This window comes from Zosterops lateralis (genome assembly GCF_965231275.1).
Source record: "Zosterops lateralis genome assembly, chromosome: 16".
Taxonomy (NCBI): Eukaryota; Metazoa; Chordata; class Aves; order Passeriformes; family Zosteropidae; genus Zosterops; species Zosterops lateralis.
The window spans coordinates 10,054,406-10,073,354 of NC_139776.1; positions in this window are offsets into that span (position 1 = coordinate 10,054,406).

The following is an 18,949-nucleotide window of genomic DNA, read 5'->3' on the forward strand; positions in this document are numbered from 1 at the left end:
CCTCCTGTGCATCCCCAAACCTGTTAGCCTGCCACAGTGATGCCTCTTGATAACACTGTGATGCTTTTCATTGCCCAGAAATACAGCTGAGCCTCTCCAGAGCTGAATGAGGCACAAATGAAACAAGCATCAGCAAAGTTGGTGCATTTTTACACAGCTGCTTTGCTGGGCTGCTCTCTGCTGTACCAGGGAGCAAATCAGCTCCTGGGAGTGCTGCAAGGGAGGAATCCCAAATCTGACCTCTGATTTTTCTCTGGGATTCTCTGGGATTCTGCTATCTGAGACAAAAAAATTAAGCAGAACACACAGAGGAAATGATAAAAAAGTGACCTATTTTCGTGCTGTTTGGCTGCTTTTTACTGTAGATGACAAGTGGTCTGGTGATCTTAGATGACTCCCAGGGGGATGAAGGGCAGGATTTGAAGCACTTTATTGGTGACACCTCATTTAAGATATTACTCCCACTTCCCTCTCCCTTGCAGGGAAGTCATGTCTGGAAAACCCTCGGGAAGAGACTGCCTGCAAACCTCCCTGCTTGGTTCCCTGTGGAAACCACCACAGCCAGAGAAAGGCAGGATAGATTTTATTCCAGCCGTGGAGCACTTTGTGTTTCAGCAGGAGCCAGAGGCTGTGCTGTCGTGCTGCAGCCTGGCTTGTTTCTACTCTGAGCTTCTCTGGGGGGTTCAGTACATATTTGCAAAAATAACAGCCTCCCTTCCTCTCTACTCCCTAAGAAAAGTAGTAAAAAAATCCCCCAATAACCCCAGAGCAACCTTTTTTTAGAGGAAGGAAGGAGAAGGCAATGGGAAGCCGAGGCACTGGGGGAAATTTGATTTTGAGATTTTTGTCACTGTGGTGGCACAATTTCCTCTGATGCAGCTGTGTAATGAGTTCACATCTGTTAATGCCACATGTTGCTCTGCCTCGCACAGATGCAAAGTCTCAATTTTTCTAATTAGCAACAACATGAAGTATATCTTAATTTTCTGTCCCCCTTCCCTCTAATAAACGTGATATTAACAAGGTTACATGCCTGCTTTCACGGGGTTTAATCGAATGAGAAGCGAGATTGGGTTAGATCACACTGTTCTTTTTAGGTGGGGTCTGCCCAGCTGCAGAGACATTGATTCATTACAATAAGCAGGAAACACAGGACAGGCCATGGGGGCACACGGCCCCCTTTTTGCAGCAGCTGCATCAGTCACAGCCACTGTTACCTGTCATCCTTCAACCCTCTCTGGACCACACTGCATGTTGGTGTTGTACATATATCTTTATTTTTTACAGGGTGAGTGCCCAGGAAGGCCTTTAACAGCAGCTCTGCCCGGAGTTCCAGCTGCATTTCTGCTCTGAGGGGATGGGGGACACAGCCCAGGTCCAGGCAGGACAGCAGCAGGAGATGCTGGAGGCTCCCAAAGCTGGGACAAGCTGCAAACCAGCTGAATCTGCAGAGGACAAAACGGGGCAGCCCTGTCCCTCTTCATGCCCTGAAGTGCTCAGTGGCATCTCTGTGTGAACTGAGTGATTTCCCCCACCCCTGGCTGCAAAAATGCTCAGCTGGGGCTGTTGGGGACCCTGAGAGCACAAGTTGGGGGGCTTTGCCTGTGGTCCCCATGACAGTGATCAGAGCAGGACAGGGACTAGAGTGGATGGAGCTCTCCTGAGCAGGATCCAGCTCTCCCTGGGCAGCCTGCATTCATATTCCACCTGACTCTGCTGGGAGAAATCCATGGGGACCCCAACAGCAATTACTTGTGTGATTTAATTGGCATTATCATTTTAGTGGCTTGACAGAGATAAATCGCCCTATTGGGTAAGGCTGCTACTGTGACAGCAAAAGCAGAAGGAAAGACTTTCTTCTCCTCTCTGGAATAGGAGATGACTACCAGTGTATCTTAATAATTAGTGCTGTTATAATTAATCGGGCTATTTGAGAGTCAATCTAACAAACAAATGGAGGGCTTGATTGTTCAGTAATTGACAATTTGTTTCCAATATGGTATCACTCACTTCTGCTTGTGCAAAGAAGGAAAAAGACACAAAACTGAGATTACTGTAGGGCTGGGGTTTGGCTGCAGTGTGGACAAGTGACTGTGTGAGAGAGCATGGAGGAAAAGAGTGTTCCCAGACACTGAATGTCCCAGGGACCCATTTGTCTTGGAAATACACACACACACACACACACACACACACACACACACATACACACAGAGAGTTATGATTCCTTCTGTTTCCCTGCTTTTCAAACAGTTGCAGCCAGCTGTCACTGCCTGTGTGGGTAGTTTTACAGAAAAGCAGAGTTTGCAGACCTTAGCCTTTCCAGTTTTCACCCTAGTTGTGTTCCTGGATCTGCTCTGTCCAGGCTGTATTTCTTTCCTTGCCTTGTCTCAGTCTCCCCTTTCTCTCTGTCTTGCCCTCTGCTCTGCAGTGCCATGGATGCTCTGGAACCTGCAGTAAGTTGTTAGTTGATGCTTTGGATGGAAGAACAGTGTGTGGCCATGGCAAAGAGTGTGTAGATGTACCAGGCACTGCAGCACTGGTGTGTTCCTCTCTGGATTCAGACCAGCCTGTGTGTGGTGCTCCCATTCCTGCCTCCAAAGAAAATAAATACAACAAGAGAGCGGGCAAACCATTTTTTATTTATTATTTCCATTATTTAAGTGAGGGAAGCAAGATACAGATATTTTGCTGGTAAAGTGTCTCTATGATGATATCAAGTTTTGTAAAATGCTTAAGAGTCTGGTGTTCTGGAGGACATTCCCTCCTGCTATCTGCATGAGAGCTTTTTTCTTTCTTTCACATAAGACCAAATACATCTGGGTCCTCTCTGTCTCTGTTCCTACAGCACATGCTTGACTCCCATGGGCTTCTGAACTTCCATTGGTGTGGGCCTGGAGGATTCTTTGTATCACATTAAAAAGGTAGCAATAATCATGGCTCAGGAGACCCTGCAGGGAACTCCAGGCTCTCACAGTTCTCTGGAATTGGCCTTGGCCACCAAATGTGTATGGATGGATATCCATATGGTCTGGGGAATATAATTTTGGGCATGGCACTTGCTCCCAATCCATTTCCTCCCTGTTGCAGCAGAATTGTTGCTGCACCCAGAGAGGCTGTGAACAGCTCTGTCAAGTGGCAACGCTTCTCCCCCGACCCAGTTTAAATGAGATATGAATAATTGATTTGCCTCCTGAATAATTAATTGGATATTCAATAATGAAAGTAATTGTTTGGCTCATTCCCCCATTGATAATCAAGCTAAACTTCCCCCTCAATATGTGGGCCATACAGATATGTAAAGCAGTGAGACAGTTTATAGGCCGATAATGCAGCTAATGTGCTCGGTGCGGGGTCACCTTGTCCAAATATTCCAGAAGCTCCCAAGGCTTCTCTCCTTTGGGTTATCCACTGCACAGCCAAGCTGTGTGCAGCAAGAGTTTGTATTTTTCCTCCTCATTCTGATTGCTGAACATCTCCCACCAGGGAGGAGTCTTCTTTTACAGTTTAAACAAAAATCGTCAGACGCCACTTGCTCCAATTAAGGCTTCCAAGGAGGTTTGTTCTTCCTCCAGTCAATAGTGCAGGGATTAAAGGGAGCAAGCAGAGCTCTGAACTCACAGGGCTGCTCTCTTCTGCAGGAATTAGAGCTCAACTCCACAGAGAGGCTCCAGAGCTTTCCTTTGCCACCAGCCCTTTAGAAATCAAAATCAAACTGAAATGTGTTAATGCTGAATTTGCAGCTGCTGTGCTTGGGTTTGAGTTTCTAATGTTGCAAGTCTCAGGAAGCCTGGAAGTCTGAGCTGACACTGCTGTGGCAAAGAGTAGATGTGCCTTCTGGAGAGGAGTTCAGCACTGACAGGAGTGTGAGTGGATGACACAGTCTCAGGTTATCCCAGAAGCACTTTGGGGATGTCCATCTGCAGTGTCCCCATGCAGAGTTACCAGATCTACTCTGGGATCTGGGGTTGAACCACAACACAGCATCACAAAATCAAGTAATGTAAGGAGATCCACATTGCTGGGCCTGAGTCAGATACTGAAGGGTTTCAATACTGGCACTTACAAACTGTAACCCCAGAAAACCTTGTCTGCATCCCCTCATGTTCCACCAGACCCCTGATTCCTGCATGTTCCTATTGGGGCTCAGAAGGGCTTGAGGTCCTGGCAAGTAATATTAGTCACAGAGAGTGGGAGACATTTGCAGGTGGTGCTGTCCCAGAGACACCAGTACTAACAGGTAAAGAAACCCTCTGCCACTGTTGTAGGCTTGTCCTGGCAGAAAAGGGCATTCAGGAACCTATGAGCTCCATTGGTTTCATCTTGGGCTTGTTTCTAATGGGATTAAGGGCTGAGAGAAGCCTGTTCTCCCATACTGTGTGTTCAATGTTCTGCACTAATGACAGACCTTATCAACATCACTGGGGCAGAAAAGCAGAAAAAGCACCATGAAACACCATGGACAGGGAGGGTGAGGGCTGGAACAGTCTGGAGTGAGGGGGAGAGGGAGTTGTGCTGCTCCTGCTCCTGAGACACCTCCTGGGTGGCCAATCTCCTCCCTCCCTGGGCTCTGTGACTGACCTGTGCCCTGCAGGGATGTGACTCTCAAATGGTCTTAGACTCTGCCCCAGGTCTCTGCTGAGTCTCTGGATGGTCTGAATGGGTTTCCTATGAGAGGCTTTTGCCATGGCTGGGATATGGCTAGGAGAGTTCAAGCACCTTTCATTGTGTCCTGAGCCCGTGCTCTGAAGGCAGAGTTCCACTGGGGTGGGCATTCTCAGCAAGAATTCCCTAAGCCTGGAACACGGGGGATTTATCTCATTGTACAAACCCTCACTTCCTGAGGTTGCACTGAGTAGGCAGCTCCTGAGGAGTCTGTCTGGAGGGCAGGAGATGAAGATGTCATTTGGGAATATCGAAGCAGTGCAGCTCCAGAATATTATATTTTGCCATTAGGCTCAGACCTCCAGGAGAGTGAGCAGCCCTTGAGGCAGGGAGAGCTACATGTGGCTGGTTTATCTGACACTCTGAGGTTTCAGCCTCTGGGTCCCTCCTTCTCCTGGCAGCAGCAGTGAGCAGAAGCAGTTACCTGGAGATTGATGCACTGTTATAAATGTGCATGTGGGAACCATTTAAAACAAGCAAGGAAAGCAGCAGAGTGTTCCTGGAGAAGGATCTACGTGAGATGACAGTGCAATCTGGAAAACCCTCCCCTGCTAAAGCTACTTGAATTTAGATACTTTTTCATTTTAACCAGTTTAATTTCTTTATGAGGGTTTTCATTTGAAAAAGTGGCAGCACCGACAGGGCTTGGAAAGATTTGTCTTCAGCTAATTTACTCTGCAGCAGATTTATCATTTCATCAGTAATTTAGGCAGAGACACTTGATTGTGCATTCATTTATACAACTCAGAGCTGCTTGGTTGTGTGTTATTTGTGGAAAGTGTGAGGATGGATCAACAAGGGAAGGGGCAATGCCAGGAGTGTTCCTAAGAAACACCTGCAAAGGTGACTGTGGAGAGGGGGAAATGGCAGGAGCTGGGTAAAACCAATAAAACCCAACTTCATTTAAAGCTTTTTCTCCTCACAGGCTAATTTAGTGTGAAGATGGCAGCACCACCCTTCCCTTCCCCTCCCTTCTCCAGGCTATTAAGGGGTTTGTGAGGGGCTCCCAAGATCAAAGCTCCCTTGGTGATTTAATTGATGTGCAGCTGCTGCCTGTGAGTGGAGGGAGGCAGGGGCTGTGGGGAGGGAAGGGGAGTACAGGGACACTCCACAGCCCTGCCAGAAGAAATACTGCAGAAAGCCCCCCCTTGCCTCTGCCTGGCAATCTTGGTGTTATTTATGCACACACATAAAGGGTTCCATGCATCCCACAGAAATCTCCGTTATTTGTCAGTGAGATCCCCCTCCTGCTCTGCCTCAGCTAACATTTACAGTAAATCTGTTACACTGACCATTAAATCTGGAGCTGCCCTGAGCGATAGTTTCAATGGGTGTGTTGACAGCCCGAGTGTTAATAATGATGCAAACACTAACCTGTTTATTGATTTGCTTTTTGTACCCTTCATTCTAGCTCACTCCTTCTCACTCTCGGAGGAGAAATCCTAGAATTAGTAATCAGGTGACAGCTCAGAGCCCCCGTCTGTTCCCAGCAGTGTCATCCAGCCCAAACTCCCGGAGATAAATCACAGGTGCCTTATTCTGCCTCTGCCAGCCATTCAATATACTGCTACTCAATGCAAGATGTAGTATTTGTCATTGGTGCCAGCAGACAGGAGGGAAAAAAAAAAAAAAAAAGAAACATTAACACAGACGTGAAAAGCTTTTAACTTTGACAAGAGAAGCATAGGGAAGTTTTACATTTAGCCCCTCCACGGAAGGCCAGTGCCCATCCATTAAGGCAGCTTGTCAGACAGTGGGTGTGGCAGGATGGAGCTGGGATCAGGATGCTGAGAGCAAACCTGATGTGCTTATGGTGCTTCCTCCTCCTGCTGCTGGGTGGGTGCCTGCCTGCAGCACCCTGGAGCATGAAATAGGTGAAAGGCTTTTTGGGTTCCTACAAAAATTTTTCTATTCATGGGTCTCCTTGAAGCTGAGACTTAGGTGGGTTTGTAGAGGGGGTGCAAAGATCAGTTTTGATTTATGCCCTGGGGGCCTGGGAGCCTGTTCAGACCATGGGGGGCACAAGGTGAGCAGTGACACAGCCCCAGGGGCTGGCCCTGCTTGTCCCCTGCTGAGACGCAGCTCAGCCAACTTGGGTGCTTCTAAAACACTGGCCCCAAAACACTCCCATCTGAGCCACCTGACAAGGGCCTCCAGGTTGTAAAGTGTGAAGAGCTTTGCAAGCAGAGGCTGAGCAGGAGCCAGGAGCTCACATCTGCAGGGGATCAGTCCTACATCAAGGCAGGAGCTGCAGATGCTTTCCCCATGACGGGCTCAGTGTGACATCCAGCACCAGAGACCACAGCTTTGCTGATGAGCTGCACAGGCTTGTGAAAGAAGAACCAGAAGTTGGCTGAAATCTAGGCTTCATGTTCCCCATCTAGCAGTGCTTTTTGACCTATGGTTTTTGTGGTCAGGAGAGAAACTTGCCCATAAATAAGCAGAGTTTATAAACCCTGCAGGAGCTCTGATATATTCCCCAGGAGCTGGGGCCCCAAAGGCTTTCAGTGGCATTTATTAGCTTCACTCAGTTGTCAGACCCCTTAGTTCCTTTTATTTCTGCAAAGTTTATAAGCTCTGAAAGAGCAGTCTGCAGTGTTTATTAACTGCACTGCAGAGCTGAAGAAAAGCAGCTGATGCAAAAGAAACACAACTCTACCTGTAACTCTTAAACATGGTTGAAATCAAAGCTTCACATTCTGTGTGTTGTATCTTGTCTTCTAACATGCACCCACCAGCAAACAGATTGGATCTGTGTTATTAGAGAAAATTAAATTACACCAGTGGTAAAAATCCTCATCAATACCTTAGTTCTTTAGGAGGAACCTGAACTGAACATAACAACCAACCACTAAAAATGGGAATTTTTCAAGTCATAAATATTAGCATCTATGTGAATATGATAGTGTCCATAAGGAGAAGCTAAAACCCAATAGGTGTCACTGAAAATAAAATATGTTTAAAAAAACTGTATCATGCATGTTTCAATAGGACCAATATTTTTTAATTTGGACCCTTCAGCTCTGTGAAACATCAAGTTTCCCAGGGACAAGGGAACCTGTGTAGGCAGCCAGCAGTTTGGTGAAGAAGTGTTTACTGCTGTAGTACATGGAAGTAGCCTCAGGACAGCAGGATCAGCCACTGGTTCTGACATATATAAAATAACTGTGCTCAAATTATAATTCCCAGGGTGTTTTAGACTTCATGATATGTCTGCAATGATTCTGGGGGAAAACAGAGCTCTTTCCACAGTGGAATGGACACACAGGTTTAATCGAACTATTGGTGCAGAACAAAGCAGTGACGGATTCCTTGCCTTGATTTCAAAAAATCTAAAGCGTGAAGTGCTGCCTACAAGACTAAGTAAAGTTTTAGCATTAAGGATTCCCGTGTAAGATTTCAGGACTCCTTTTTTAAACTTTTCAATGTTTTGTTTTCAGTTTCTTTTTACTTTTCTTCCTGAAATAGGACAAAACGCTAAATTTTGTTTGTTGTGTTTCCAAAACTGTAGAGTTGATCACATTTGGGCTGGGCAGCTGTGAAGGAAGATTTAACATTTCTGATTTAATTAAACATATAGATGTGCTTGGACCTCACCTTTTGAATGTGGATGAGAGTTAAAGTTGTTGACTTGGCTGACCAATGTTTTCCCTGTAGGAACTCAGGTTTGGAGTTCTCAGATTGGTAGCAAAAATAATGCAATTTTAGCAGAACAGAGGCAAAGGAAAAAGAAACAGTCCAGGAGCTGAGGACTGGGAGGGATGATGAAATAGCAGGGGTATTTGTAGACAGAACTACCAGAAGTGGGAAAAGCACAGAAATCAAAGCAAAGCCCAAGAGGAACAGAAAACACACAAAATTAGTGGAAAGGAGAACAAAGCCTCATCCTGTGAGACACAGGAGAAGGCCAACCTTAAATAATTATAGCAACAGTTTGACTTTAAAATCAGGATGCATATTTGTCGTGGCTCCTCCAACAGTGCAAGTCTCTCCTCCTCCCTTTCTTTGCACAGATTTCCCCAGACAATTCACAGTCCTTTCCTTCCTTTATTTATGTGGTTTCATATTTCATGGCTTTTGGTTACCGTATTCCCATCATGATTTATGACCAAAGGGAAGAATTGCATCCAGGTGATGATCCAGTCCATTATCTCTAGGGAGATGCTGACCACTGTAGTGCAGCACAGAGACCTGTTGTGCCACGTGATGGAGAACAGGCAGAAAAAGAAGGCTTCCAGGTTATGAGGGAAAAGCACAATTTTTGTAATTTGGACAAAGAAAAAAAGATACAAAGAAAAAAAGAATCCTTTTTCCTATTTTTCATCTTCCTGAATGGGATATATTATTAAAAAAAAAATAGGAGACCAAATATATTCAATGTGCTAACACACAGCTGCCTTAGCTGAAATGACCCATTTTAAATGCATGATACAAAAGGGTAAATCTGTCTCCATACTACCCTTGGCTGGGCTGGATTTTTTTCTTCCACTTTTTCCTTCCAGTTTTCTGCTTTGCCATTAATAAATCAAGATTTCTTTGCCCTGCTCTGCACCTTCACAGCTTTTGCAGGTCATTAATACCAAGACAGGGCTGTTAATCTCTTGGTCCCAAGGTGCATCGACCCACTTGCAGAGAGAGAGGCTGGGACACTGGTGGGACTCTGCCCTTGGTGCCAGAGCAGGGGGATGCACCCCAGGGCCACATCAATTCCAGAAATGCCACCCTGGGGCCTGGCCTGCCCATCCTGCTCTGACTGCCATTGTTTTGGGGTGTGGACTTTGGGGTAAATCTGTGTGAGGCGTCTCGCTGCTCTGAGCCCCAGCACTTTTACTGCCCGTGCCCTACTTTAGCAGTGGCTTTGCCAAGGAATATCTCCTTCTCTGCTTTTATTGAGGTCTTATTCCCATTCCTTGGATTTCTTATCAAATTCAGTCCTTCTATCCCTGCTGACATGTAGAAGAGGATGACACCCTTACTTTATTTTTCAGGTCTCTTCCCATCAGTGAAGGGCAGGAACAAAGCTTGGCAATGAAAGGCAATTTCTCCTAACCCAGTGGGTGAGTGCAGTGTGGTAAGAGTGTTTTTAAACAACAACAAAAAAAATCCAATAACTTCCATATAAATTGTCCAGGAGAGAAAACTTTGTGTTTTTGACATTTGTAGCTGTTTCAGCATTTTTCTGTGCAAGATGAAAAACTTTTGCATTGAGCAAAACACAGATTTATGATCAATAAAGTGAAGTTTAACAGTTTATAGGGGCCATACATTCTTTTTTTAAAAATCTGATATTAAAAACTATTTTTCCCTCCCAACCATGTGAGAAGGGCTCTCTGGTGTCAGAGTTTCAGCATAGTAAAGCAGCTGGCAGGGCACTGAGGATAATCACTGGATGGGGTTTCCTGCACGATGAGTTGCCACCCAAGCCATTCCCCTCTTGCCTTCATGGGATCATGTACAATGAGACCCCCAGATGACCATGAACAGCTGGGTGTGGACCTCAAGCTCTGGGGCTGGGCTAGCCCTGTGCTTCAGAGAGTTTAGGAACACAAGGTTTTTCAGGTCCCTTTCTGCACCATAAAATAAACCTATTCCTAGTAACTCTCCCACAAGGCTCTACAAGACACAGGCAGAGAACAGGCAGCTGCTGCCAGACAGTCCCACAGGTGGTATGTGAGCTGCTGGGGAGGATGGGTCTGTGTGAGATTTCACTGGCACTGCCTCGTGTCAGGCTGCAAGTGCTCAGGGAGAGCTGGGCTGGCTTCCTCCCATCTCGGCTCTGGCCCACAGGAACAGGTAAATCTCCTGGTTTGCCCACTTACCTTTACCTCTCACCAGCAATGTTCACTTCCAAAAACATTCACGTCATAGAATCAGAGAATGGTTTGGGTTGAAAGGACCTTAAAGCTCATCCAGTTCCACCCCCTGCCATGGCAGGGACACCTTCCACTGTCCCAGGCTGCTCCAAGCCCTGTCCAACCTGGCCTGGAACATTCCCAGGACTGGGGCAGCCCCAGCTTCCCTGGGAAGCCTGAACCAGGGGCTCACCACCCTCGTGGGGAAGAAGTTATCCCTTATATCTAATCTAAATCTACTCTTTTTGTCCCTTGTGCTTTCCATGATAACAAATGTGCCAGGTTCTGTTGCAGGGATGCTTAACATACTAGAAAACAGAAAAGACTCTTATTCTCCAAAGAACAGAAAATTGATTGTTTTATATATTCTACCAGAAAATCACATCCACAGTCTGGCAGATAAAAGCTATTTGAACTTAGTTTTTACATAGAAGTTAAGGTGTAATTTTGAGTATAAAATTATGGCGTGTGGGGCCAAGTCTGTTGTTATTAAAACCAACAAGGATGATTAGATTTATTGTAGAGCTAGAGAGGTGAGATGGTTCTTGTTTTATGCTCCTGATTCCCTGATTATGCAGTCTCAGGGTTTCCTAAACCTGAAGAAAAGTGGAAGTGCTCGTGTTGCCCTTATCTTTTCAACATATTCCTCTCTGTAAAGGACTATCTCAGCACAAGCCTACAGTGGAAAAATAGGAAAGTGTCTTTTTTTTTTTTTTTCTGCAGAGCCTCTGACTAAGCCAATAAATTTGTTGAGGAGGTAAATTGGACTAAACAATCCTCAGGTTCTGCATGCAGGATGGTGTTGCAGCACAGCCAAACTGACCATGTCCCCTTCTTCCCACTATATGCCTTGAAATTTATCACCCAGTTGTGAGCTCCAACTGTGTAAATCCCCAGGGAATTGATGGGAGAAGGGAATTGATGGGAGAAGGGAATCTGGCTGAGGTTTATATGGTGGGTCTTAAACCCTTAAACACTGACAGCAGTACGGTCCCCATAAAGCTGGGCCTTGGGGAATTTATTTACACATGGGGAGCTGGGACATGAGGGAAATTGGACTGAAGCAAGTGGGAGCTCAGAGCTGAGCAGGGGAACTTGAAGACCAACAGCATGCTGTGATTTCTGTGGAGTGCACAGCCATTTTCACTTGATTAAATAAACTCGGTTCTTGGAAGATCTGAAAAGCGGCTGACAGAGGTTTCTGTTTTTGCACTTCTTCTGAAGAGAAATTTACACTCAGAAAATTAAAGGATCTACAGAGCAATGTTTTCTGAAGCAAATACTGCCATTATGAGTATCCTAAGCACTTGCAGTGCATATCTGAGCTGAACAGCATCTCCTGACTGACAAAGCCGTCACCCGCTAAAAGCAACTGTTATAAAATTATGACTAGAGCATATATAATGTTTGTGTTTAACAAGATGACAGAAATGCCACCTTAGTAAAAACTGATTATGGTTACAGCTGAACAATTCACATCATGCAAGATTTATAATATTAAGGTTATGCAATCATCTAATCGGAGAGACAAGCCTTGAGTAATAATATGAAATGCATGTACTTCAATCTGCAGCAGTGGATTCATTGCTGTTTTCTTATTAGCTCATGCCAGCATTAGGGCTGCATTATCCATTTCACCATAGTCTAATTCAGCATTTCCATCTGAAAACATATGCACAATAAGTGATCTATGCCAAACAGGGAAATGGAGACAAAGCCATTTGAGTGACTTCACGGCTATAAAAACATACATAATCTGTATGTCTTTCAGCAATTCTCAATACTTTTTACTACATTTCTTTGCATGAAAAGTTTTCCCAAAATAAAGGAAAAAATAGAAATTGCTCCTTATCTTCCCTGGAGAACAATACTTTGGGGGTGGAACCAGAGTGGGAATCCAATCTGTGAATTTCTCATCTTGGAAGTGGGAATATCAGATCATCTTATTAGTGCTGTGCCAGCTCTCTGGGAAGTGGCTCAGGATAGAAGAGAATTACTTGAAATGTGCATTTTCCAGCCCAGATAAAATTGGTAATATTTATATGGAAAAGGAATCTCTGTTTTTTCTTAGAAGTGAGATATCTCAGATACTCTCTAAACATCAGATATTTTCATCCAACAAATAGCAGCACACACAAATATATCTATGACAATATATGTTAACTAACTGGTAAATTACTGTTCAGGGGAGTAACCTGAAGTGTACTTCAGGTTAAAAATAAGCTATTTTGGGGCTGATGAGTTCAGGCATCATATTTCAAAAGCACATATTATAAAAGCTGACAAGTGTTTATAATGCAATAATCAGACTAATTGACTGAGATCCCTGATTAAAATGAGACTTTTCATGCAAAGCTCAGGCTGAGATTTCCTTTGAGCTGAGTTAATTTTCCAGAGCCTGTGCAGACTTTGGTCCTGTGAAGCTCTGAGGTCTTAGGACATCAGGCAGTCTTGGGAGGATGGGGGATTTCACTGGGCCAAAAGTTTCTGGTAATTTGTTGTTCAGATCCCTGTACATGTACGCAGATTCATCAGACTCCTGCAACAACACAATTCTCAGGGAGAAAAAAAGAGTATTTCAAAGGTAAACAGAAGGCATTTGTGTGCTGAGGTCTGATTTATTATGCACACTATATATAGCTGTCATTAAATGAGCAGGCTAACGTGCAACTATTCATCATGGGGGGAATGAACAGGCTATCCTCTGCTTGCCTGGAATTGTTCATATTTCTGGAAACTAAAAGCAGTGTCTAGGAAAGGAAAGAATGCCTAAAATGCTGGAAGATATTTGATTTATTCTCTTCAGGCATTGCCTCTCTCTCTTCTCTATGTCCCAGAGTATTATTCAAGTCAATCAATCTCAGAAACTATTTCTAGCAATCCCAGTTTCCCCCCAAACTCCCTGCTAAAGACCTTAATCTGCCTCCTTTTGTTGCTACTGTCATTAAAATAGGCTCAAATCAGTCCACAGTTTTTGTTTTTACTTTGAAGGTGCATTTTGATCTAAGGAAGACAATTAATCTCCTCATTTGTGTTACCAGCAATTCACTTACCAGTCTGCATACGGTAAACTGCAATATCCTTTCGAGTGCCAGCTATAGCAATTCTCAGTTTGCTGTTTAGTTACACAAGGAACAGAAAATAAGTGATGCTGCCTGACCGAAACAGCTCTCTGAGTGCTGATTCAGGGGCATGACTAGAAATATTCAGATTCTTCTTAGCAACAAATGATTGCTGAAGAAAACCGGGAATAATTTTAATTAATGAATAAATATGATTTTGAACTATTTGTGGCAATGAAGTGACACATGATTTAATGAACTAGGAGGAATGGCTAACACAGCCTAAAAATTGTAATCAAAATGGTTGTTTCAACAGAAAATTGGAATTTAGGTTATGCTTTTCATGACAAGGATCTCTTGCCACAGATGCATGGTTTTCCTCACCAAAATATGCAATGCTTCTGGTTGAAACAAAATGAAATATTTTGGTTTTCAGGAGAAAAAATGTTCAGTATGTTAGGCTGAAAACTCAACCTTTTCCAGGACTTTTTGTAAGTCCCAGTTCCCAATTCTGGCTGTCAACTCACTTGTCATTCAGTTGTGCAATTGAAATGAAATCCTCTCTGCGATGAGGCAGGGACCTGTGCAAACACTGCAGTGTTTTACATGGGGTGGGATGAGGAACCCCCAGCCCATGGCAGCAGGGCAGGATCCTGTGCCCACAGGCATCTCAATGGGCCTCACCCTATTCCAGCTTCTCCAGCAGACCCCTGGAGCAGCCAGCCCAGCCCAGCCCAGCCCAGCCCAGCCCAGCCCAGCATGCAGAGCTGTGCTGATGAGAAGAGTTTTTGGTGTCACTCAGCCAGCAAGAGTTGGGGGACACCAAATGTGGAGTAACTTGGAGTTACACTCCAAGCACTGGCAATCTCATGAACGATCAACCCTGATTTTTTCCTGCCAGCCCTGTCCTACACCCACCCTCAGCTTCAAGGCTTTGGGGTTGTTTTTGTCTTTTCCAGCTTGGGGAAATTAAGGGAGAAGAAGGGGGGACAAGGAAACCTCTAACAGACAAAGTGTCCCCCCCAGGGATGTCCATCCTGGGCAGGGAGATGAAAGGGCTCTGCTGTTGGACAATGGGGTGTGTGGGTGTCTCATCAAACCCGCTGACACCCAGTGCTGAGCTGCACAAAATACCCCAGGCTCGGCAGGATAAAAGCAGCTGTGGCCCTCAGGGCTCTGCTTTCTGCCCTGTGCCCTGCTGGATGAGTTAAAGGCAGGTGAGGCACAGGCAGGAAGAGCTTCCCCCCACAGCTTCTCAGAGTTCTGCTCCTATTTTCTCCTTCTGTAGGTGAGGAAGAGGCTTAGGCACCTCTTGGCATCGGCTCTGGCTCCTCCACCCAAATCTTTCCAGCCTCCCCAAAGTGCCCTTCAAAGAGAAATCTCTGCTGTGCCTTTTCTGTAACAGAGAAATTTTAATTTTCTTGTTCTTGACAGTGCAACTTCTTTGTTTTATTCTGGTTTCACCTGGTGACTTAAAACACACACCTCAACACCTCAGCCTACTCAGGCAAGGATACATATGGAGGAAGGTGAGGCACCCAGTTTTAATTGCAATTAGGGCCTTTCCTGCAGCTTCACAGACCTTTCCTGGCTGTACCTGCACTTACACACACACAAACACATCCAATAAATGGCTCCAGAGGTTGAGACCACAGTGGAATTGCTATCGGCAACAAAAATCCAGACAAAAAATCAAGATGTTTTGTTCAGGGCTTGGGTTGGGAAAAGAAAAGGTCAGGATGCTGACTAACAGATTATTTTAGGACATAACTGATGCCATTAGAAGTGTGTTTCACCCTTCCCTATTCTATTCTCTCGCCCACCCCCACCTAAATGCAAAATAACCTGCAATCCAATTAGTGCTGAGTGTGTACGAAGCAATCACATTTAATAAACAGAGCTGGTAGGTTTTAAAAAATAAAGCCTTGTCCATGACCTTTTCTTAATTTTGTTGGATGTAATCTGAAATTCTGCTCTATTTATTTACACTTGCAGTTTAATTAGGGCTGGTTGTTTTAGCCCAGCTACCTGCTCGCAGGCACGTAGGGGAGCTCACACACTCAGGGGGCTCCTGCACAGCTCCTCTGTTATCCCCAGGAGCTGCTGGGCTGAACTCCTGTCACACACGCCCTCAGCAGATTAATAATGACAGAGGCACTGTGAGTGAGTGTGAATAACATGCCCTGGTAACAAGTCAGGAGCATAGAGAGGGATTTGTGTCTTTTAAATGGATTTGGGACAGCAGCATGTAGTTTTCTCTCTCTTTTTTTTTTTTACCCCAGTTTCAGTTCTGATTTGCTCTTCTTCCACAGCCGTCACTTCATTCCATGGAGAGGTGCCACAGAACGCTCTCTACTCACTATACAAAGAGGGTTGATCCCCTCTGAGCCCTCTTTTTAATTCTTTGAGAGTAGACAAAGCAGAAAAGAACTGACAGAAGCAGCATGAACAATAAGCTGTGTTTTCCAGAACCAATAGTGAAAACCAGGAAATTTCTGACTGAGGCAAGGGGTAGAAGTAGAAGGTGGCTTTGAAGGGAGGCCAGAGAAAGGATTTTGTCCGGAGTCTTTAAGAGGTAGAAGACAGAATTCAATATCAGCTTGTGATACTCTGGGTCCAGTGGTTAAATCCATCATGTTCCATCATGGAATCATGGAATGGTTTGGTTTGAGCTGAGAGGCACCTTACAGGTCATCTTGTTCCAGTCCTTGCCACATGAGCAGGGACAGCTTCCACTAAACCTGTTTGCTCCAAGCCCTGTCCAGCCTGGCCTTGGACACTTGCAGGGATCCAGGGGCAGCCACAGCTTCTCTGGACACCCTGTGCCAGGGCCTCCCCCGCTGATGGCAGGAGGCACAAACACACCCCAGGTGCTGGACACAAGGACAGGTCAGGAAGGGCAGGGTGAGTGCCCAGGTGCTTTGGCTGCTCCATCCCCTCATCACACCAGTACTGTGTTTTCCAAGCACTGGATGTTCAGGGAGGCTTCCAGGAGAAAATTTAGGATTACCTCTGAGCAAATGAATCCTTTGTGGAGCACCAAAAAGCAATGCCCCAAATGTCCTGCCTGCTTTCCCACAGTGCAGTTCCAGGTTATGCTGCTTTTGGTGGAAAAAGTGGTGTAAGAAATCCTGATCTTCTGTTTATGCACATGTCTCAGATTGCCTCTCCTTTCAGCTGTCAGGGGTGAAAAACATTCCCTCCCATCCACAAAAAACCACCAGGCACAGGTTGGCGAGGCTACCAGAGGCAGCACAGCAGAGACCTGCCAGCTCCTCACCTCACACTGCCCGAGTTCCAGACTTCCCATTTCACCCAGAAATGCACCTGAGAGGGTTTGAAGTTTTCCTGCTGCTGCCTGACTGCAGCGCTGGATTAACAAGTGACTGGAGCACGTGGAACCAAGTTCAAGAGTTGGCAGATTCATTTGCATATGAGAGGCCAAAATAAGCAAATAAAAACTGCCACACAAAACGAACCAGAATTGGAATTGGCTAAACACTTCCCCGTGAAATGGATTTTCGAAGTGACTCTTGAACTCTTCAGTGGAAAGACAGATTCATTTTCAATGGAGTTTGATCTTGCTCTTCAGCTTCATTTGTAAGACCAATTACAGAGCATTTTGTACAACAATTACGGGCATTAAAACCACTCGGTTCCATTTGATGAATTTTAATAGTAATTGAACAGAAGAACCCATCAACTGAAAGATTGTCCAATCAAGTATGCCCACACACTGAACTGTAATTTCCACTCCACAAATGTGTAATGCCATTCAAAACTACCAAAATGTCCTCTCCCCACCAACACCCAAGCAGATTTGAGGATTTGTTCCAGAACAACTTTATTCCCTGAGGCTCCAAGTACACAGAGAACACACTGACCACAGTCCTGTGGTAATTCCTGTGTGCAGCTTTGTCCTGCAAAGCTCCCTGAAGCTCATTCTTGGACAGGCATTTGCAGAGTGCTGGTGGCCATAAATGTTTGTGAGAAACACCCTACAAATCACTGTGCAAAGTCCCCTCTTTGTGGAGAAAGGCATTTTTGGAGGACGTGCTCGGAGGAACTTGTAAGATATTGTAAGAGCTGGGTGATTGCTTTGTGTGAGAGCAGGGAATGGAATCCATCCCCTGGACACCAGATCTGGTATTTACATTTGAGCTGGGTTCAGCTCCTTCCCTTGAAAAGAAAGAATGTGCAGAATGGTGGGCTGAAGAAATATAGGCCTGAAACAGATAATTTGGTTATAAGGAGAGACCCCTCGCAGCCACTGAAGAATAGATATTTGGGCTAGAGGAGTCCAGATGGTTTCCACAAGACTCAGAGAGGCCTAGACTTAGGTTACAAGTCCAAAAGCCACAAGAGCAATGCAGAATGGCAGAGCAGAGGAGATCAAAGGCCTCGCCAGTGTCCTGGGTCTCAGAAGAATGCTAATGCATTTCTTATTCTTTGTTGTGAACATTTTGTTGTTATTTTTTTCCTACTAAACCTGCCCTTTCTGTCTGAGGTTGGCCTGTGTCCTACTGAAAATTCCTTGAGGGAAGTTGTGTTCTTCGTTGGATTTGCTGTAAATTAGAAGAACAAAAGAACTATTTTGATGAACTTGCTCTCAATGGGATTTCCAGGCTCGCTTGGGAAACAAAAAGAGATTGCCATAGTTTAGATCAGTGGGAGATAAGTGTCCAACTGTCAGAGCCTTCCTTTGAAGTGGGTTTTCCCTTGCCAGTGCTCACTACAACTCTAAGTTCAATTTAAAGACAAAAGATGAAGTCTTGGCCTTTCTGAAGTCAGTAAGAGTTTTATCACTGACAGCTCAGAGGGCAGGATTTCACCCGAGATGTTTGTACAGGCACTAACTTTAGCATCTTGTTGAGAGCCGCATGAAATATTTATGTCGAAGAGTGAAACTGTATTGTTTTCTTGCATCTCATTCCGAACACAAAAATGACCCAGTCTCACTGGAAAATCATACAGTTTCAGTTGTGAGCTGCCTTATCCTGGAGTGGTCAAATTGAGGGTTGGAATGTGTGATTTGAAAGCAGTTACTATAGATCTTCATGAAATAGATTTTTTTTTCCCTCTTAGTTTTCATTTTGGTTTAGAATAGGTTAATAATGAATAGTAGAAGTTTTCATGTGAATGGGAAGATCTTTTTTCTCCCCAATTAACATTTTCATCTGTGGTTTCTTGTATTTAAAAACTGTTTGTCAAATCCTGTCTTTAAAATCCCAGAACACAGCTTCTGAAAGTGCTGGAGGTTCCATATTTCTGTAAGTGGTCCCAGTCAATCAGTCAATGGGTGCAAATTTTTACTGAAAAATCTCAGCTTTACTAAATGAACTGCAGGAAACCTCTGTCTAGTAACAAAATTAT